We start from the raw sequence: 23454 nt of genomic DNA on the forward strand, positions 1-23454 counted from the left end.
GGTAACAGAAGTGCTGCTCCATACCTACATTACTTTGTTAAAAATCATTGTTTACAGTTTAAAACATTCCTATTAATTAGAATATGTTTTCTGCATTGTAAGCATCATGAAAGTGTTGGGGCTGAAGGCCTTATTCATTTCAATATATTTTTTAATTTTCAGTTAACTCTCATCATAATTATGACAGTGGTGATGGTGATTGATGACTGTAACGTATTGCATTGTAGAAAGTACAGACATTTGTTTCCCCCAACTTTGACTTTTGTGCTAACAGTGGGATATTTGATTTCAGTTTTTTTAATAACTATGGTTATGTACGTAGTGAACGAAATGAAGAGTAGTGTAATTATTTACTGGTGACTGTTGTCTTTTCCGTCATTCTCTGATGTCATTATTTCAGTGCGTTCTTGCTGAGGATGCATGATACTTTTCAGCAAAAATGAATGTCTAGTTTGTGTTTGTGTCTATTTTCTTTTATTGAGGATAAACATAGAATATTGATTTTGGGATTATGTATCCTTGTTGTAGTGCAGTACTGTATGTTATTGATATGTTTACTACAAACAGAACTTTGCACCATTTTACATTACATCAGTTATTGTTTTAGACTGAGAACCCCTTCTGAAGTTATAGTACTGAGCTACACTGTATCTGTCCTTTAACATACAGGTGTGTACTGTAGGTACTGGTGTTTATTACTTTCTGATCATTGCTTTTAGTGAGTCAGGTTGACAGCTTTTGGGTGAGGGGATAGATGATGAGCAAGATGAAGAGGGGGGAGCAATATGAAGAGAATTCAGTCAGTGCTGCTTCACAAATTGCAACACAAGTGTATTGAGTGGTGCTATAAAGAAGAGTAGTCATTGGGTCAGTGTGGATTATACTTCAGGGAGGCTTCTGCAGCAGTAGGTTATTAGCTGTGTTGCGGGTGCAGTTTTCTGTCATTGCCAGTAATTTGTCTTTTTTTTTTTTAGTTCAGCAAGCGTTACTTAGAGGGGAAGCTCACCATCTGCTTTCTTCATGTAATCTTACTAGAAAGTTGTTCCTGTCCATGTCAGGAGTTTTCCTGTTGTGATCATATTACCAGATAACTCATTAGTGTTTCTGTGTGGAAAGTGTATGTTACCATATTGCAGTGTTTCTCATATGGACTAAAAAAGTAAAAAAAAATAGAGATTATGTCATGGAAAACAGCTTGTTTGACAAAGCTTTAAGTAAAAGTGGTTTACTGACCTTAACAAAAGCCACGATGATGTAAGTTCATGCCATGCCATACCTGAAGGTCTTAAAGCCAGTAAGTTTTCCATAATGATGATGGCATGGTAATTTATTTTACATGTGTGTTAACTGGGTGGGTGTGTGGAATGGTTCTTGAAACCGTTTCATCAACACAGAGTGGGCCATATTAGGCACATCAAGATAGACTATATTACATGCATACAATGTATAAAAATATATCCACCAATAATCCCCCCTTTTAGTGATCATCTAGAGCCAGTGCTCACACCACTGAGTGGCTAGCCTTGTGACAAAGTCAGTGTGTGATGATATTGACAAATGAAAATGCAGCTGTGATACAAGAATAGTGCACATTATGCAGTAATTCAAGAAAACCTACAGAAGCCGGAATGCAAGGAACAGTAACTAGTGCCTAAACATATTTGAAATCCAGGATAATAGAAGTCAGCAGCAAAAGCAAACATCAGAACCATGATCTGTTTAACATCAAAATGTACAGTATGTGATTAAACAGTCAAGATACTTTGGGTTTGATTTCCACATATCTATTTCTTATTCCTATTATGAATATGTGTTGATTCCAGTGGTGGCAAGAAAGGCTTTTTTATCTTGTGCAAGACAAGCAGTCAACCTCAGTAATGTTGCTGCCTTGTTCCTGAGATCACAGGGGGTAATAAAATATGAGATTCTTAATCTTACAGCTGAGAAGGGAAACCGTATTTCATATGAAGGAGTTTAAAAGTTAAACTAACATCATAGTATCAGTTACTGTTTCTAGGAGCCATTTAGATTTTTTTTGTATGTGCCCCCCCCCCCCCCATCTGGCTCCCACCCTATCGGACTTGAGCCTGTCCATTCTGTAGTGTTGTGGGGAATCTAACTTTTTGCAGATCCCGTAGGGCTTGAGAGCTACTTTGATTGTCTATAATCCCTCCCGTTGGGGTGATATGGGCACTGACGTTATTATAGGGACTACCTATGTCCTTCCAGTAGTACCAGTTATGCTAACATGTATGTCTTTCAAGGGCTGCTATAATCAGCTTTTGTGGCCATACCCATGTCATCCATGCAGTGAACCTCACCAGTATGACTCTGTCCCCACCCTCCAGTGACGAATTATGTCTTGGGAGTGGTGGCTTCAAGACCAGGCCGGACCCACGCCCCCCCCAGAAATGGCATTTACATCCTCCCTTGCTGTTGTGTCATCATGCTCCTAAGCTGTTAACGGAGCCCAGATTGTTTAGAATATAGTCAGGGCTTGATCTTTGTACACCATGTGCATGATGCCAGTTAGATGTTTAAAGGGTTCTGAGAGGAGTATAAATCTGCAAATCTTACTGAGTGCAGTTTATAATATGTGTATATTTATATGGTGTGCTACGCTGTACCATCAGAAGGACAGATTCTGATTTAGGATTAAAAAGATTCTGGCTTCAGACACCCATCTGAATTCATACAGTCTCACAAGCAAAAAGACAAAAAGAAACATTTGCGGTGCCTGGCTATAACCACTGTAGACCTTTGTCCTCAACAATATCTTACTGTTGGCCTCCCAGGTCACATCCGCAGCTCTTCATTTCTCTCCTCATATGCCCCTTTTCCCAGTGATGGCAGTGGCTACCCGTTTCCACCACAAGTTTGAAGGTATTTGGCTGTTTTACAGTTGTCATCATCTGTAGGATCCTTTGCAGATGAATTTGCTGTCTGGGCTCATGACAGTGCATTCATTAGTAATGTCCTGGGGATGTGGGATTGAAATCTTCCTCCAAATTGCCATTCATTGTACCAGTTTGAGTTAGTTTTTTGGATCAGAGCCTAGTTTCCAGGTCCACCTGGACTAATCTTATGGATTCTGTACTTCAACTTCTCGTTGGTGCTCATGGTACAAGGGTTGCACACCCACAGTATTGTCTTTTCCTTCAACCACAATGTCTTTTGAGTGATTAGTCTTTTTGTTCAGTTTGTCTCAGTTCCCTAACAGAGTGCAAGACCATTTTCATTGTGTAGTGGTGACTGATGATTTCCTAACTTACATTTTCCTGAGTCTTATGCCTTTACCTCATCTTGTCCTGGATTCAGCAGCTGAGCAAAATGATGCCTCCGCATTGCTCTGAGCCAGGCATTAACCTCCTATCCTTTTTCCATCAGAGTTTGGGAACTGTCCTAACCCATTTCTCTCACTGGAAGAAGTGCATATTTTACGTCTGTATACCAACTCCTAAAAATCCTTTTTCATAGAGATTTTAACTATAATTCGGGTTAACAGAAGGTGTACCATTAAGGGCCAAGAGTTCTTCCATCACAGATCAGCAGTGCTTCTTGAAATTTAAAATCAGAACAAAAGCAGGACTTCCAAGATGGCTGCAAACTTTTCAACAGCTTTTTAGATCTCCTAGTGTGAAAACGGAAACTGAGAAACTGCAGCCAGAAATACTGACAGTTTGAATAAAATTCATTTACTGGCTAGTAAGAACATTGTCTGGTTTTCTGCAGAGAAGAAACTAAGAGAGTCTGAATGAAAATCAACAAGAAAAGGTGAGGAAAAAACACTGACAGGTAAGAATCTTGCAGCTGTTCAGCAAAAAGTAGTTCAAGCTACAGCTTTGGTGCAACATTTCTTCCAGTAATCTAGAGAGAAAAAATAAATCAGATGTGCTCATTGCAGATTAAAATAGATGAAATATTGGAGTAAATAGACGCAAACAATAAAATACTGGAATAAAATGAAAGAAACTTTAAATATATATTCAGATGAGCTGATAAAACTGCAAAAATCAGAGCATGAAATGAAAAGGCTGACTGAGTATGATACTGCTCAAGAACAGATGTTTCAAAAAATAGTGGAATTAGAGGACAGAACACTTGGAGAAAATTCGAGATATTTTGCTGTTCCAGAACAACTAGAAGGAACAGACTGTATTAATTTTATGAAGGCACAAATAAGTAGCTGGATTATTCCACACCATCATCTTCTTTCGGCTGTTCCCGTTAGGGGTCGCCACAGCGGATCATCTGTTTCCATTTCTTCCTGTCCTCTGCATCTTGCTCTGTCACACCAACCACCTGCATGTCCTCTCTCACCACATCCATAAACCTTAACATTAGTGGTTATTCAATTAACCACCATATTCTACTGTTTCAACTGAATATCCATAAACCTTATCTTAGGCCTCCCTCTTTTCCTGTTACCTGGTACCTTCATCCTTAGCATCTTTTTCCCAATATACTCAGCATCCCTCCTCAGCACATGTCCAAACCAACGTAATCTTGCCTCTTTGACTCCAAACCTTTCAACCTGGGCTGACCCTCTAATGTACTTATTCCCAATCCTGACCACCCTCGTCACACCCAATGCAAATCTTAACATCTTTAACTCTGCCACATCCAGCTCTCACTCCTGCCTTTTTATCAATGCCACTGTCTCCAACCCATATAACATAGCTGGTCTCACTACCCTCTTGTAGACCTTCCCTTTCACTCTTACTGGTACTAGTCTGTCACAAATCACTCCTGACACTCTTCTTCACCCACTCCATCCCACCTGTACTCTCTTCTTCACCTCTCTTCCACACTCACCATTACTCTGAACTATTGACCCCAAGTATTTAAACTCATCCACCTTCACAACCTCTACTCCTTGCATCCTCACCATTCCTCTATCCTCCCTCTCATTCACACACATATATTCTGTCTTATTCTTGCTGACCTTCATTCCTCTTCTCTCCAGAGCATATCTCCATCTCTCCAGGGTCTCCTCCACCTGTTCCCTACTCTCACTACAGAATACAATGTCATCTGCAAACATCATAGTCCACGGGGAATCCTGTCTGATCTCGACTGTCAACCTGTCCATCACCATTGCAAATAAGATAGGGCTCAGAGCTGATCCTTGATGTAATCCCACCTCCACCTTAAACGCATCCGTCACTCCCACCACAGACCTCACCACTGTCACACTACCCTCGTACATATCCTGTACCAGTCTTACATCTCTGACACTCCCGACTTCCTCATACAATACCACTCCTCTCTAGGCACCCTGTCATATGCTTTCTCTAAGTCTACAAAAACACAATTTAACTCCTTCTGACCTTCTCTGTACTTCTCCATCAACACTCAGAGCAAACATTGCATCCATAGTACTCTTTCCCAGCATGAAACCATACTGCTGATCACTCATCATCACCTCCCTTCTTAACCTAGCTTCCACTACTCTTTCCCATAACTTCATGCTGTGACTGATCAATTTAATCCCTCTGTAGTTACTACAGCTCTGCACATCACCCTTTCAAAGGGCATGTGTGTGCTCGAAATAAGCCCACGAGAAAGCAGCCAAGATCTTTATTAGTAAAGATGCAAACCTTCCTGCAGAAAGAGTAGATTCTGAGAAAACTATGGCAAAAGGACAAAATATTAAAAGTTGCAGACAGTAGAGTGTGGAAAATGATTACTTGCTGTACACCAGGCAAAAGAGAAACAATGTATTCCAGTAATCAGGGAATGTCGAGAGGCAGGTATGAAATTCAAGCTGTTGTATCCAGCTGTCTTCAGAATATTTTTTCCTGGCGGATCAAAGTCATTCTTTGATACAGAAGCACTAAGGAGGAAATACAAAAGTTTTCCCAACAAAAAAAATGAGCCATCAATCAGAAGGGGGACCCTGGTTCTTAATTTTCTGATAATAAAACACACGGAGAGACTTCGCTAGTGAAACCTTTTCCACTGTTCAAAAGGAGAATGCTTGAGAAACAGAAGCACACAAGTTGACCAGAAGAATCGGGGGCACTGCAAAACTGAACTGAAATCTTGAGTTGGCATATGGAGATGAGTGAATTAATATGAGACTGCAAAGCATCAATCAAATTTGTGAAATATGGCTGTATAAGAATAAGTGGAAAGACTGGACTTTTGTTGACTTTGTTAAACTTGTATGGCTCTTAAGGGCATTTGCCTCACTTCATGTCGTTAATGTTTGTAAGGACACTGAGGGGAGGGGAGGAGAAAGGAAAAAGGTAACTGTAAGTAAACCATTTTTTTCTAACGGTATTTCTTGAAACTTTTCACAATATAAATCACGTATTTTATAGTAAAGCATTTTTAGTTCTTGTATGTTATAAAGTTATTAAATTAAACAGATGTGTTTTTTCATTCCTTCTTTTTTAATATTAAAAATGTAGGCATTACCGTGCAAAAAGAGAAGAAAAGCTAGGCAAAAGAATGTTTTAAGTTAATAGGGTGTAATCTTGATTTGTGAGATGGGTGTAAAATTACACATCATGTTATATGTACAGTGGATGTAAAAAGTTTACACACCCGTCAAAATGCCAGGTTTTGTGATATAAAAAAAAATAGACCACAATAAATCATTTCAAAACTTTTCCCACCTTTAATATGACCTAGAACCTGTACAATTCAATTGAAAAAGAAACAAATCTGTTAGGGGAAAAATATAAAAAATAAAAAAACGTGCAGTACGCTGGTTGCATAAGTGTGCACACCCTTAAACTAATACTTTGTTGTGTGTGCACACCCTTAAACCAATACTTTGTTCAAGCACCTTTTGATTTAATTACAGCATTCAGTCTTCTTGGGTACACACCTGCCATCAATTAGAGACTCTGATTAACCCCAAATAAAGTTCAGCTGTCCTAGTAGGATTTTCCTGACATTTACTCAGTTGCCTGCTATAGCAAAAGCCATGGTTTGCAGAGAGCTTACAAAGCATCAAAGGGATCTCATTATTGAAAGCTATCAGTCAGGAGAAGGGTACAAAAAAATGTCCACAGCATTGGATATAGCATGGAACACAGTGAAGAGAGTCATCAAAAAGTGGAGAAAATATGGGACAGCAGTGGGATTGCAAAGAACTGGACATCCCTCCATAATTGATGAAAAGACCAGAGGAAAACTGATCAGGGAGGCTGACAAGAGACCTAGAGCACCACTGAAGGAGCCGCAGGAATTTCTGGCAAATATTGGTTGTGTACTGCATGTGACAACAATCTTCCATATTCTCCATATGTCTGGACTAAGGGGTAGGGTTGCAAGATGGAAGCCTTTTCTTACACAGAAAAACATCCAGTCCCAGCTAAAATTTGCAAAACAATACATCAAGCCTCCTAAAAGCATGTGGGAAAATGTGTAACTTTTTGGCCACACTCCCAAAAGGTACGTTTGGCGCAAAAACAACACTTAGCATCATCAAAAGAACACCATCCCCACGGTGAAGCATGGTGGTGGCAGTATCATTTTTGGGGTTGCTTTTCTTCAGGTGGAACTGGGGCTTTGGTCAAGGTAGAGGTAATTATGAACCGTTCCAAATACCAGTCACGTTTGGCGCAAAACCTTCAGGTGTCCGCTGTAAAGCTGAAGATGAAGAAGAATTTCACCTTTCAACATGACAATGACCCCAAGCATACATCCAAATCAACAAAAGAATGGCTTCACCAGAAGAAAATTAAAGTTTTGGAATGCCCCAGCCAGAGCCTATACCTAAATCCAATAGAAAATCTGTGGGGTGACCTGAAGAGGGCTGTGTACAAGAAATGCCCTCACAATCTGACAGATTTGGAGCACTTTTGCAAGGAAGAGTGGGCAAATATTGCCAAGTAAAGATGTGCCATGCTGATAGGCTCCTACCCAAGAAGACTGAATGCTGTAATTAAATCAAAAGGTGCTTCAGCAAAGTCTTAGTTTAAGGGTGTGCACACTTACGCAACCAGCGTATTTTTATTTTTTATATTTTTCCCCTAACAGATTTGTTTGTTTTTCAATTGAATTATACAGGTTATAGGTCACAATAAAGGTGGGAAAAGTTTTGAAATGATTTATTGTGGTCTCATTTTTTATATCACAAAAACCTGGCATTTTAACAGGGGTGTGTACACTTTTTGTGTCCACTGTATATGCAGACACCTATCTATCTATATATCTGTCTAGTTATTTAAAACGCACACACACACACACACACACACACACACACACACACACACACACACACACCTCCACCCACACGTCTTGCATCACTTTTATCAGAAGTTAAAACATTTCCCAGTTGAAGAATCATTCAAACACATGAATGCATTTTCACAGAAGCACTGTAGTGGCTTAGTGCTTTGAATTTACAGACAACTTAATTCTGATTCATTATGCCATTACCCCAAAGTTAACAGCCTAAATGGTTTTAGAGCTGTAGCTAGGTTATCTGATGCCCTGCTCTTAACTTTCAGTTAAAAAAGAGTGTCCCTAAAATTGAACTCCCCACCCCAAACAAAAATAAAACATTTTCTGCAGTGAACTTACCTGTAGCAAACTGTTAACAGTTAAATCGCCAAACACAATGCGCTTTGGTGCTTTACCATAACCGCAACTGCAAGTATTTGGTATTCATTTGTGAAGCCACGATGTTCTGCTGGCTCATAAATGAATTTGTGTTCTGCTCTCCCGCAACGTAGGCACCTGCCAATATTACCCTCTAACAGTTTGTGCCAGGGGCATCCAGCCCATTCATTATTTGTCTTAGTTATGGCTGTTTGGACTATTCGGAACAGAACTAGAAGCATGTTCTGCCTGATTCTGGAGAAATTATTTTAGCAAACACACTGCTCTGTTCTTTAGTAAGAAAATTGGTGCTTTTCTAATTATATATGTATATTACATACCTTTCTAGTCTGTCCCTGATTTTTCAGAATGTCCCTGTTATTATGTAAGATATCTAAAAAAAATTCACAGTAATTTTAATTTTATGGGAAATCATTGAGGATTAAAGGCAATCTATAATGCCAGGCATTCCAGAATCATGCCCTGTTTTGTTCAGAAAATGCATGTGGATGCAAACTTCCCTTGCTTTAAATAAGTGAGTCAAAGTAATATTTATTTATGGATGTCTATGGCTCCGGTGTCATGCTCCAAATGTTTTTTCAGTAAACGTTTTAAAGTCTCGTCTGCAAGCGTTGCTATGGAGCAATGCACAGAACTGTAGCTGCAGTTCTTATGCAATGCCGATCCCTGCTTTTGAACTGGCAAAAGCAATTTTACCTGTAGATTTGATGACATGTAAATTAGTGCAGTAATGTAATAAATTCATAAATGAATAATTAGAAGAAACATCTTGTGTAATGTATAATGAGGAGAAACACTTCACTAGAACAAATAGTGAGTGCAGGCCGAAGTAGGTAATAAATATGAAAATAAGATGAAAGTAGTAAGTATTTGTTTTAGTAAAGTGTTTAACTTGTGCTTGCACTATACAAGCTGCTTTTTTTTCTAATATGTACTGCACTGAATGGGACAGTTATCAAAGGCTTCAAAGTGAATGTGAGGGTTACAAGCTTTAATCAGTAGAAAATAGCTGCAGCAGAGTACCGCTGTCTGGTTAACACAAAACACATAATATTAAATTTAAAAGATATAGATTATAACATATTGTCTGATTAAAATGGATGACAATGAAGATGCAGAAACTAACAGGCTATACACACACACACACACACACACACACACACACACACCTGTTGTAGGGACTCTAAACATAGTACCAACCTGAAAACATTCAGAATTTGGAAAAGGTTAATACTTTCAGAGCTGGGAGCATGCTTTACTAAACATTTTGCAGAAGACCTGTTACAACATTAAATCCCATAATTGTTTCAGACATATGCGACTGCAAGCAAGCATCAGAGCTACAGTTAAGAATACTCTCCAGAACTTGCTCCTAAAGTCTGACCTATTTCCTCATATTAATTCTTGTTTAATTAATTACTTAACACATTCATCCCTAATTCTGTGTTGTTGCTTATAACATATTATCTGAAGTTGTTGTCTTCATTTGTTCTTCAACCTGTGGGTACTCGGATCCGGCACTGATTGATTCAGCCTCATTTCTAGCATCTGATCAGAGCTCCAAGCTCCTCCCCCACCTATAATGCCTCTGTCTTCCGCCTTCCTTCAGCTCTCATTTGCTGCGCTAGTGTTCGCATCATGGTCCGGGCTGTAAGCGACTGTATTTGGGTAAGTTGGTAGTTTTCCTATCCTAACTTCTTATCTTCACTCTTTCCTATCTCCCCTTTCACCTTTCTAACTTAGCGCTTATGCGTCGGGTACTCCTATTTAAAAAAAAAAAAAAACTTTTCCGCTTTCCTTCCCTTTTTCATGCCTTGTGTGTGTGTGTGTGTGTGTGTGTGTGTGTGTGTGTGTGTGTGTGTGTGTGTGTGTGTGTGTGAGTTTGGTTATGTGCTCTTCCCTTATGGCTGAGAAACCCAAACCTGGCTTAAGAAAGTGCAGAGTGTGGCCACAAGCTTTCCCCAGCTGATGGCTATACTGTGTGTAGAGTTGGTTTAGGTGTGACTCACCTTGATTCGTCCTGCTTGAGGTTCAGTCCTCGCGCATTGATCGACAGGATGAATAAGCTCACTCTGAAGGGTCTCCTCCCTCCTCTGGTGGAGGCCCTGGCTGCTTCTTCTGTTTCCTCCGTCCCGGCCTCTGGGACTCAACCTCCCACTAAGAGGACCGGGGACAGACAGAATCAAAAATGCAAGGACCGAGCTTGGCCGAGGAAGTGGACCCCTGACCGCTCTGCCTCGGCGGAGCCTTTGGCTAAATCCCGCCTGGCTTACGGAGCAGGTTCTCCCCTGCTCTGCTTCCCTTGTTTTTTCCAGAGCCAGAGGTATCTCTGGTCCACTCACCACCTTCAGCATCACCCCACCGTCTCTCGAGACCGGTGTCGGTGGCTTCTTCTTCCAGGTCCACCCACAGCCTCTCTGAAGCCAAGGTGGATTGGATGATGCGGAGGTTTATCTGCACACAGATTCAGATGGGAGTCTTGCCTGTTCCCTCCCATTCAGGGGCTGTGGGCATGCAGTCTGCTTTGGTCCCAATCACTCCTCCTCCGATCCGACTCCTGATTTCAGAGTATTCGGGTCCGAGGCCTCTCTGGGTTGAGGGGTTGGCACCGATGGTACACTGTACCTCGATGCCAGCCATTACCCTGAGCAGCTCCGCTCCGACTAGCTCAGAGACGACCAGTTCTCAGAGCCATGATCTCGGCGCAGGATGTGACGTGGTGGTGTCGGCTCCAAGCTGTTAGGCACCTAGTGGCCTGTTCAAAGTCTCTGCACCTGGAGGTTCAGATCCTGCTCTCCCGTTGGATCAGAGGGTGACGACTCGGTCACGCTTCCTTCCGGGGTATGTTCTCCCTCCACTTTTTACATTGTGGAGAGGGTCCTGTCTGTTCCATTGAGACCCTTGACCCATTCGTCCTTGGAGTCTGTCCTGACTACCTCTATATCTAGTCCAGATTCCACCATCCTGGCCCCTCTACCTCTCTGCCCCAAGGGGTTCCCCCACGGGAACAGATTGATGTTTTTGAGTCTCCCCAGAGACCCCTCGCTGACTAGGTTCCTCGAAAACACATGCAAAAGGAGGCACTTAGCCTCCCCATCAGCATTCCTCATGGAGGACACTGATTTGGAGGAAGGGGAGGGTTCCCCTGGTCACCCCCTGAAGATGTCTCCTTCGGAGACATCATGGAGAGCCTTTGTCAGTGAGGTGGGTGGTATGTCCAGAAACCCAACCCAGATGCGTCTGTATTCCTGGAGGCATTTGGCACAGGACCCTCTACATCTTGGGTGTCCCCACCAGCAGATCCACTGGTGGATCCGATTACAGCTTGGATGTGGAAGGAGCCAATCCCCAAATGCCCTGATAAGGTATTGAGTGCACCATCAGACAGGACTTATTGGACCAAGGGTTCCCCTGTTGCCATGGTGGTGGCAGCGGCCACCATAAAGGAGCTTGCGCAGGAGAGCTCCATGGTCCATCTGCCAAACAGAGAGTCCAGGACGATGGACCATTTTGGGAAGCGGGTGTACACTTCAATAATGTTCTCTGTACATATGCTGAACTACATAGCACATGTAATTAGACTTCAGTGAGACATAGTCAGAGATCACCTAGTCTATCCCTGGGTCCATGTTGGCGGAAGACAAGAAGGTTTTCTTCTCTTGGATGGCAACCCTCATGAACTAACACCTCTATGCTGCTCCTCTCTCATGCTACTGAGGGTGCCGCAATAGCGGCTGGGACAGGCGTTGCCATCAGGCTTCATGCCTGGCTCTGGCTTTGTGCCTTCTCAGATCCCTTTAAGGCATCCTTCACTAATGTCCCGTACGACAGTTCCACCCTCTTTGTAAAGTCGGTATGCGACACTCTAGTCCAGAGTGAGAAAGATGGGAAGACTCTGCCTGCCGTTGGAATCTGCTTCTTGACCTCTCAACAGACTTTTTCAAGGAATCAGCGGGGGGGGGGGCAAAGAAGATCTGGTTCCTGAAATCTCAGGGCTTTCTCCTAGGACACTCAGGACTCGCCTTCCCCCAGAGGCAAAGGGGGTTTCAACAGACGCTGCCTCCAAGGAATCATGGGTCTCGAGAGACTTTCTCAGACAGACCCACACAGCAGCCCTGAAGGGTTGCTCAGCTGCTCAACTCTGGAGGCATTCAGGGAACACCTTTCGCTACACCCAACAGTCTGGGAGTCAATCACAGTCAATCGTTGGGTGTTGCAGATCATATCTAGAGGCTATTCAGTTTCCTTCATTCAGCCACTGCCCCCGCCCAACCACCTCCCGGACGTTCCACCCACGCAAAGGGAGGAGGCAGCACTGGAAATTGCAAAGCTGCTAGAAAAGAAAGTCATCCACCCTGTCCCCCTAGACCAGTCTGGATTAGGCATCTGTTCCAGATTCTTTGTAGTGCCAAAGAAGACGGGGGAATTGAGACCCATTCTGGATCTTTCCACTTTAAATCTGTCAGTTGACATGATGAAATTCTGGATGGTCACTCTTCAACCTATCCTGCCTTTCCTGCAGGAGAACGACTGGATGTGCTCCAGCCTCCAGGACACATACTACCACATCAAGATGGACAGGTGCTGTTGGAGGTTCCTCCACTTCAGGTTGGAGCCAGTCATTATCAGTTCAGAGCGCTCCCCTTTGGTCTCACCACAGCCCCCAGGGTGTTCACCAAAGTGATGGCAGTGGTAGCGGCTCACTTGTGACTGCAGGGATTCCAGGTCTTCCCTTATCTGGACTGGCTTCTTTTCTTTCTGCCCCTTCCAGGCATTGACTCTGCCAAGCAAGGGATTCCCTTCTTCATATAGCTCACCAGCTGGGCAATAACCATCAATCTCAACAAATCCCTACCGACTTCAGTTCAAGTTTTAGATTTCATCAGAGCTCAGTTAGACACAACTCAAACCAAGGTTTTCCTAACCTCAGACAGTATTCAGTCTCAAACTTCATGTCTTGTATATCTTTCAAGCTCATTCGCCGATAGCAGAATTGGTCTTACGGACATTGAGGTCCATGGGCGGCCACTGTTACCCTCATTCTCACAGCCTGGTTGCACATGAGGGTACTTTAATGGACCCTTGCGGTTCAGTGGTCACTGCTAGATCTTCCGTTGACTCACCTTATTTGTGTATCCTGGGCATTCAGGGATTCTCTCCTATGGTGGATTTGTTCCCCGGATCTTCTTCGGGGTTACCCTTTTATTCTGCCTGCCCCTTTGGCCACAGTGACCTTGGACACCTCCATACTTTTGTGGGTGGGTCATTGTTTGGGAAGCATAGTCTAAGGCAAGTGGTCTCCCCACTGGACTCGGTTGCATATCAACATCTTGGAGATGAGGGCAGTGCTCCTACCATTGCAAGCTCTCCATGCCCATCTTTCTCTTGGGATGATTGCCATCCAGACAGACAATATGTCGGTTGTCTGGTACATCAACAAACAGGGGGCAATCAGGTCTTATCCCCTGTGTTGTGAAGCCATGAGAGTGTGGGAGTGGGCAATCTCCACCAGCTGTTTTCTGGTGGCAACGCACATTCCGGGAGGTCCAACATCGTAGTGGACAAGGTCCTACATGTCTATCCTGACGCCTTATGAGTGGTCTCTGTATACTTCGGTAGCAAAACAGATCTTTCTCAAGTGGGGTCAGCCTTGCTGCAATCTCTTCACCTCTCCTTCCAACTCGAAGTGCAGTGAGTTTTTTGCTCAGAATCCCCCACAGGTGGAAGCCTGCAGAAATGCTCTGGTTCATGTTTGGCTCTCTGGACTCCTATATGCTTATCCTCCTCTCCCTCTAATCTCGAAATTCCTTCAGAAAGCTTGCAGGCTGAGGAGCTCTGTCATCCTCATTGCCCCATTCTGGCCTCACCAAGTCTGGTTCCCTTCTTTGTGATCTCATGTAGTGTGTCTGCCCTGGACATTAGATCTGGTTCCAGATCTCATCTCTCAGGGATACCTAACCCAGACCTGGTCAGTCTGAAGGTCACAGCACGGTTGCTCCAGTTCCCTTGATAATTAGGATTCCCAGGTTATCATCACCGGTCAAAAAGATACTGGTGGTGGCTCATAAATCTTCTACCAGGAAGATTTATTCCAGCAAATGGAAGCATTTTTCTGTTTGGGCATCTCAGCGTGATCTTAGACCCCTTACTGCTCCAGTTTCAGCGGTTCTAGAATTTTTGGCAAGCATTTTTCATCAAGATGCCAGTTTTTCTACAGTCAAGGTTCAACTGGCAGCTATATCTAATTTTCATGTAGGTGCTAATACGGCTTCTCTGGCTTCTTCTAAGCTTTGCAAAGCCTTTTTGAAAGGTACCTTTTTAATCTGGCCACCGATTAAGGATCCAGTGCCTCCTTGGGATCTTATGCTAGTTCTGCAAGCTCTGGTCTCACCCCCTTTCGAACCTGCAACTTCAGTGGACCTACAGTTCTTGTCATGGAAAATATCTTTTTTGGTTGCCATTACATCAGCTAAAAGGGTCTCGGAACTTCAGGCATTATTGATCAAACCTCCTTATTTGATCTTGCATAAGGACAGGGTGTCTTTACGCACTAATCCCTCCTTTCTCCCCAAAGTGGCTTTGGAATCAAACATTAATCAGGTAATTAATCTCCCTGTCTTCTTCCCAAACTTTCAGAATAAGGGAGAGTACAAATTTCACTTGTTGGATGTTCATAGACAGTTACGCTTTTACCTACATAGGACAAAATCTTTCCGGAAGTCTGACCAGCTCTTTATCTCCTATTCTAAGCCCTGTTTTGGGAAACCAGTGTCAAAGGTCATCATTGCCCTCTGGATTTCCCAGTGCATTACCCTGGCATATTCAGCTAGAGGTTTACCCCCGCCAGATCATGGTAAGCCACATTCCACTAGATCTATGGCTACTTCGGCTGGCTTCTGGTCCAGATTTTCATTGAATGACCTTTGCTCTTTGGCTACTTGAGCCTCTTCACATACTTTCATTTCGCACTACAAGTTGGACATTCTATCCAGGAACAGGGCATCGTTTGGCTCTGCCATGTGAATGTCCTTCCATGAGGGCTGCCCAGGTGTTTAGTAGCTGGGGACTCTAGGTTGAAGAACGAATGAAGACAGCAACTTCCGATAAAGAAGATGTTCTTCATGTTTCACTGTTGCAGTCATTACATTTATGTAATCTGCTGGCAGGTTGCCCTCAGTCGGCCTGTTTAACAAAGTCTTGGGTCCTGCGTCAGTTGCTGTCCCTTCTTCCATGATGTCAGGTCGTCAGGGGTATAAAACATGCAGCCGACGCCATTACATCAGTCTTTCTTGCCGCACGGTGCCCGAAGCAGAAGCAGTTCGCAAGTGCCGGTCAGCCGACTCCTGAAATTTTCGTTTTCGAGGTTCAGAACCGAAGTCTTCAACTAAAAAGCTAAGTACCCCATTGGGAAAACTTTTTCTTGCTCCTTACCGATGTCAGTAAAAGTTAATAATTGCATTACTTGTGGGAAGCAAATACCTCATACAGATTACCCAAATGTAATGACTGCAAAAGTGAATACACTCGAACATCTACATTTATGATAAGTGTACACAACTGTACTTCATGTACCCATCAAAACGTTCCATCTATGCTGTTGCTCTTCATTTGTCTTCAACCATCCCTCCCTCGTTCCCCCAGCCTTACATGGACTGTGTGGTGGCCTGGATAGGAGATATACAGTCATCATGTTGGCATGCCCTTGTTCTCCTCTTCGTGCTTCTGGGGACTTAATTGTTATCAGAGAAGATCTTGGGTCAGGTTGGGATGCTTGGTTTAACAGCAAACTCGATCTGAAAGAAGGTGGGAAACTGGGACATTATGGGTGGGGGAGGAGCTTGGAGCTCCGATCAGATGCTGGAAATATGGCCAAGTATGATCCGTGCCTCATTGAAGGTTGAAGACAAATGAAGAGCAACAACTCAGGTGGAAAATTATGGTGAGTACATAACTTGTTTTTATCTTACTTTTAAATTAGTTAGCCAAGTAAGTAGACCGATTCAACATATACCACTTTCAGTATGACCAGACAACGGGCAATATGACAAAAAGCAGTCAATGACAAAATACAAAAAAAACAAACATGACATAACAGAAGTACATAATACAATTATCTAAACACCATTATGTCCGGTATATGCAAACTGAACAGCATGTATAGCACTACTTTTCGTTAAAATCAACTACATGCAAATAATTCACTTAATTTTTTCACATCTTCTTTCCTAAAGAAACAATTCAACAGTGTTATCACAAAGTTAATATAAAACAAGGTCGTATATTGAAAATGGAATGCAGTGAATTTTCTGCATGGATAGAAAAAAAACAGAAATTGCACTATTGATTTTTGTACATCATCAGTCTTGCAAAGCTAGAAAACAACCCCCTTTACGTTGACAGTATTCCCAGAGGCATGTGACATGTGAATGATCAGTTAGTCCAGTGCCTGTACTGGAGTCTGGAGATATGAGGCCAGTGTGCTGTGTGAGAAACTTTAGTACTGCTTAAAAAAGAAGGTGCTTCTATGGCCCTACTACATAACTTTGATGAACTTTTCTTACCAATCAGAGACGCAAGATAAAACACCATACTTTTTTCTCTACATTTGTCTTGCCAATATTTTGTCAAGGGGAAGTCCCAACTGGATTAGAATCATAGGATTTTTACGTATTAAATACACTTCTGTGGTAGTTATCTAAGCATACGTAGGATACAGAAAGAACTATGCATCGCTCAACTGTGATACTAATGTCATCCACTAAATGGAACCTTTCTCTAAAAATATCACTCCTGAGTCCTGCTTCATTTTTTAGAGAGGTAAATGTGATAGAAGCTTCTGTTTCTTCTATAATATATTTAACATCCTGAGACTTGACCGCAAAACAAAAAAAGGCGGAGGAGTTGCACTTCTATTCAAAACAGAACTTAGTGTAACATTAATACCCTATGATAACCCAGACAGTAATAAGACTGAACTTCTCATCTCGAAGCTGCAACTAAACCCTAAAAAGTCCATCTATATTATCTGTATATATCTACCTCCTGGAAATAATTCCACTACTATAGAAAATATCCTTAGTTGGCTCACCACCTCCTATCCACAAGAAACCATAATTCTTGGAGACCTCAATCTGGACTGGTCCTCTTTAACTACCAATAACCCAGCTTCTCATATTAACCTCTATGGCTTTAGTCAAATAATAAACACCTCTACTAGGATCAATAAATCTAACAACAAAGAAAGCATTCTAGATTGGATGCTCATTAACAAACCTCTACTTAAATATCAGTCTGGAACAGTACCTGATGACTTTAGTGATCACAATCTAACCTTTATTATTAGACAAAGAAATGCCTCTAACAATACACCTATCTATAGGACCCTACGTAATCTCAAATGTTTCAACCCTATTCAATTTAGAACTGAACTAAAGGCCTGCAATTGGAACCCACTAAAGACACTTCCCCTTGAAGAAGCTGTGCTATACTTCAACACCACATTCCTAACTATTCTAGATAATCATGCACCATCACGCTCCATCCAAATTAAATCTAAACCTGCCCCCTGGCTATCTAAAGATACAAGACAAAAAATGTTACTCAGAAACAAAGCTTGGAAAAAATGGCGAGCTAGCAAATCTTGCGTAGACCAACAGACCTTTAGACATCTAAGAAACTGTACCAAAAAAGCTATTTTCTCTGATAAAAGAAGTTATTATAGTAATCTCCAGCAAGCTAATCACAATAACCCTCAAAAATTCTGGTCAACCCTAAACAGGCTTCTACACCCTGGACAGACTACCACTCCATCCCCTACCGGATCTGAAAAGAATTCTACCCTTGATACTGCCAACACTTTCAACTCTTTTTTTATTGACACTACTAATTCTTTGGCCTCGCACCTCTCTAGTGACAACACTAGTATCCCCGACCCTGCATCCTCCAAACTACCAACCTTTAGGCTACAACCCATCTCCACTGCCTTTATACAAAAATGTATTCACAAACTCAAACCATGCAGCCCCTCAGCTGATCAACTCCCATCTGAATTCCTTCAAAAAGCAGCCTCTGAAATTGCCTATCCCATATCTATTCTCATTAACAGAACTGTAAATGAAGAAACCATACCTGACATCTGGAAAATCTCTCACATCATACCCTTACACAAAGGAGGTAACTCCTATGAATACTCCAATTATAGGCCCATAGCTCTCTTGTCCCCACTAGCAGAAATCATGGAAAAATGTGTTCATTATCAGTTAATGGACCATCTAATAACAAACAACATTCTCACTCCCTGTCAACATGGCTTTAGGCCTTTTCATAGCACAACCACCACTCTCCTCACCTTTACAGACCTTATTAACAAGAATCGTAATAATAACATCCTGTCTTCAGCTCTCTTCATTGACCTGTCAAAAGCCTTTGATATGGTCAACCACTCCATTCTCTTAAAAATTCTTGAATCTCTCTCCTTAGAATCTAAGGCTGTCCACTGGTTTAGTTCCTATCTTACAAACAGGAAACAAGCCGTTCTCTGGGATAACAAACTCTCATCCCTTCTCCCTATCTCACTTGGGGTCCCCCAAGGCTCTATTCTTGGACCACTTCTTTTCTCCCTCTTTATAAATGACTTACAAACAGCTATTCCCCAGGCTACTTGTATACAATACGCTGATGATTCCACATTAATTTGCTCTGCTAAATCCATCTCTGAACTGCAAATTAATACTCAAGCTGTTTTCTCTAAAGTTGAAACTTGGTTCTCAAAACGCTGCCTACTCCTAAACGCTAAAAAAACCAAACTCTTACTCTAAGCCCACTACCAGATCCCCTACATTAGACTTTACTATCCTATCTAACAATGGAACTATTATATCACCTGACCCTAATACCAAACTGCTAGGTGTAACGATTGACAACAACCTTACCTTTGATTGATTGTCATATCAATAATACCATTAAATCTGTAAACAGGAAACTCGGCTCTCTCTATAGAATTAAAACTTTCTTAACCTCCCAAGCCAAAGCTACTCTTGCCCACTCTCATCTTATTTCTACTCTTCTCTACGCCTCACCAATCTATACCAACCTCAAGAAAAATAATCTCTCTAAACTATCTTCCACGTACAATAATATAGCTAGATTTGTTACTGGTAAACCCTTCAGAACTCACCACTGTCTGAATCTGCAGCAACTTAACTGGCTTGAACTGTCAAACATGTTGCTTCTTTCCCAACTGACATTTGTCCAAAGAGCATTCTACCAACCTCACAACACACCTATACTTTCCAACCTCTTAACCCCCTACTCTAATCTGAACTCCCTCCGTTCAGCAAGTAAGCTGCTAGTTACCTTAACCAAATCTAATAACCTAGCAGGTGATTCCCTTTTCTCTAATACTATTGGAAAACACTGGAATCAACTGCCTACTGAACTTACTTCCATTGCATCTACTGTTCTGTTTAAACAAAAACTCAGAATTTACCTTAAAAGCCACTGGATGTGTCCCTGCTCTAATCCTGACTAAAGTAATATGCTTCAATTACTCCGTGTTTCTCTCCCTACTCTTTTCTCCCTCCTGCTTCCTCCCTTACCTTCTTTCTCTATCCTCTTTAAACTCCTCCTCTTCATCTTTCCTCCTTATGGCTATGAATCTCTTTCGAACAAGTATTTGTCTGTTTATTTCTGCTCTCTCTCTATTGCTGCTTCTCTTTCCTTGATCTTATACTCTCTCTTCTTGGTATTAAAACATGTTAGTATGTTCATCATGATGTTACTTATTCCCTAGGAAGTTAATTGTCCTTTCCTTTCTTTTGATAACTTTCTTTCATTTCTCTTTCCCTTCTCTTACACTTTCTTTTCTTGGTTTTAGAAATAAGTAATAATGTTTATTATGATATTTGTGCTTATAATGTATTGCCCTTTGTTTAAATGTGGAGCTTTTCTCCCCGGGCCTCTGCTGAAAATGGAAATATATCCAGTTGGACTAGCCCGGTCAACAAATGTAAAATAAATAAAATAAATAAATAAAATAAAATCTGTACTGGAAAAGTGCATCAGATTGTGTCACCGGCATTTGTAGTTCAGTGTTTAACTGTGCATATGACAATACGTGGTTATATCCTTTCTAGGTTACTGGGAAATGGGTTATGTTCTCTGTAAACATCAAAGTGCCTGTGTAGGTAGTACTAAGTTGCAGGGTCGGAATAATGTCGTAGTGCCAACCCTTCAGTCTGCCTTTTTTTTTTAGGACCTCCGATTCACCAACAGTGATGTTCAAAGAACAACAGCCATCATTATTATGATTCTATAAAGTTGTGTTATGGACAGTAAAAAGAAAAATGTCTATAATACTTAGGGATAGGCATATTATCTGTCCTTCTCCAGGCATAAAATTCATTGCACTGCCCTTTCAAAAAAGGGTTACAAAACAGTCATTATTTGGCTCAGGATGGTCCAGCTGGATCATCCCAGTAGACAAATATAGTCAGTCACAGGGATTCTACTGTGGACTGAGTTTATATCCATGTCGGTGTCTGTGTGCGTGCATGTGAAGCATGCATGGAACTCATTAAAGAAGAACAGACAACCAGCATGGAGTGTTTTTTTAATTAATTTATTATTGAAGATTCTTGTCTGCATGCCGAAATCAGGATTTAAAGGGGCCAATCAGGAATTTGTGGCACCATATTATTTTGAGCTCAAAACCAGGAAATCTGGAGGAATTCAGTACAGTTGAGGGGTATGCTGCCATACAGCTCACTGCAGGTTACACAGTACTCAAATTTCCCATATTTAGATGACTTATGTACCTTTGCAGAGACTTTTTTAAAGTGTAGGGAATCTCTCTCTCATGTGTGAGACATCTATTGAACAAGATGGGATACCAGATAACATTCAGAAGTCTTTATTGACTCCTTCACATGGGACTGTGTTCCTGGGATGTCAGCTATACACCTCAGTTCAAAGAGCTTTTCTTCTACAGGTAAAAAAAAAATATATATATCTTTATTTAGATCTATTTCTAAGGTTTTCCACTCAGACTTTGGTCACTGCGAGGGAATACCTCAAGATTTTGGGTCTCATGACATCTATGGTTCTCATGATACCCCTGACAAGACTCCATATGAGAAAAATATAGTGGTATCTGAAATTTGTTTGGTCACAGCATCAACACCTTTTGTCTTTTCAAATCCCAGTGTTGGGGGTTGTCAGAAGAGAAATCTTTTGGTGGAGACAACAGATATCCTTACATCTAGGTCTCCCATTCTCCCTCCCTGCTCCAAAGCAGTCAAGTCACCACAGACACTTTGGATTTGCTTGGAGAGCAGTTTCAGGAGGGATAAAAGTGCAGGGGGTGTGGGACATCAACAACAGATGCAAGCACATAAGGGCAAGCATCTCCTTGGTATTTATCAAGGCAGTCAACACTCTGAACTGTCTTTGGTCCTCAGGACCTCTTTAAGTGGTTATCGACAATACCACAGTCATGTGGTGCATCAACAAGCAAGCAGGATCCAGGTTGTACCCCCTTTGCACACTATTTGCATACTAGCCAGTCTCACTCTTCAGGCATCCTGCATTCCAACAGAAAAAAAGTGTGTGGCAGACAAGCTAAGCAGGACCTAGGCAGACCCTCTTGAGTGGAAACTAGAGGGGGGGGGTCCAAGATTTGATTCATCTATGGTGAGTTCCTCAAGCAGACCTCTTTGCTTCTCCACTAAACCATCAACTGTCAAGATTCTGTTCTAGGACTCCATGCAAGATGGCCTGGAAGACGGACGCCTTTCTTTTCCTTGGACAAGAACATTCCTATGTACTTTTCCACCCTTTCCACTACTGATATTCAGGGTACTTCTGAAGATTCAGAACAAATCCACCAGGGTCATTGTGGTGACTCCCTTCTGGCTCAGGCAGCCATGGTTCTCCCTTCTTTTGGAAATGGCCAGGGGCAATTACCACAAGCTTCCTCACAAACTGGATTTACTCACACAAGTACAGGGGTGTTTGATACACCCTAACATTAATCTTCAGTTCACTGCCTGGATGATAGGGTCTTAAATCCTTTGACACCTTTTTACTGATGACATGCAGCAGGTTCTAATGGGGGCAAAAAAGCCTACTACTAGAAAAATCATATATCAGCAAATGGAAAAGGTTTCCTAGTTGGTGCCAACAACATAACCAGAACCTACTCAGGGCTAGTTGTTCTCTGGTTTTACAATAGTTGTGAGTTGCTATCCTATGACCTTTCTTAATCCGCTATCAAGGTTCATTTATTGGCCATTTAGCATATCTGCCCATAGATCCTCCTCTTTCAATGCAGTTTCATGTCAAAAGGTTCTTGAAAGGGGTTTTGCATTAGAGGCCTCCAAGAAAACAGGTGGCCCCTCCTTGTGTTAAAGAAGCTAACACACTTGCTCCAGTGGAACCGGCTAATCTGGCTGACTTGGAAGTTCTTTACATGGCAAACTGTTTTACTGATTGCTGTGACCTCTGCAAGAAGGGTATCTAAGTTGCAAGCTCTTATGGTTTGTGAGTTGTATCTCATTTTCCATAGGGACAGGGTTTCTTTGAGAACTCATCATTCTTTTTGTGCCTAAAGTGGTATCTGAGTTTACCTTAAGCTTAAGTATCTATCTCCCTGTTTTCTTTCGTGAACCTGAAAGAGAGAACGGATACTCCATACTTTGGACATCCACAGATAACTCTGGTATTGACAGAACTAAATATTTCAGATCTTCGATTCAATTGTTAATTTCAGTTTACTATCATAATTTTGAAAATCACAATATTTTGTGATCAAATTGTTGAATCATTAAGTAAAAAGTGATTATGTCTGAAGTTTACAATGTCAGACATTACATCAGT

The 23454-nt window shown here is 41.8% G+C and overlaps 1 protein-coding gene across 2 annotated transcripts in view; it reads left to right on the forward strand.

Annotated features, from left to right (window-relative positions):
• The window catches only part of CCDC88A (coiled-coil domain containing 88A), a 4373054-nt gene that overhangs the window by 4242733 nt on the left and 106867 nt on the right, over positions 1-23454 (forward strand). The window lies entirely within an intron of this gene.

The sequence above is a fragment of the Protopterus annectens genome, chromosome 1.part2 (assembly GCF_019279795.1).
Source record: "Protopterus annectens isolate FY-2018-M chromosome 1.part2, PAN1.0, whole genome shotgun sequence".
NCBI lineage: Eukaryota > Metazoa > Chordata > Ceratodontiformes > Protopteridae > Protopterus > Protopterus annectens.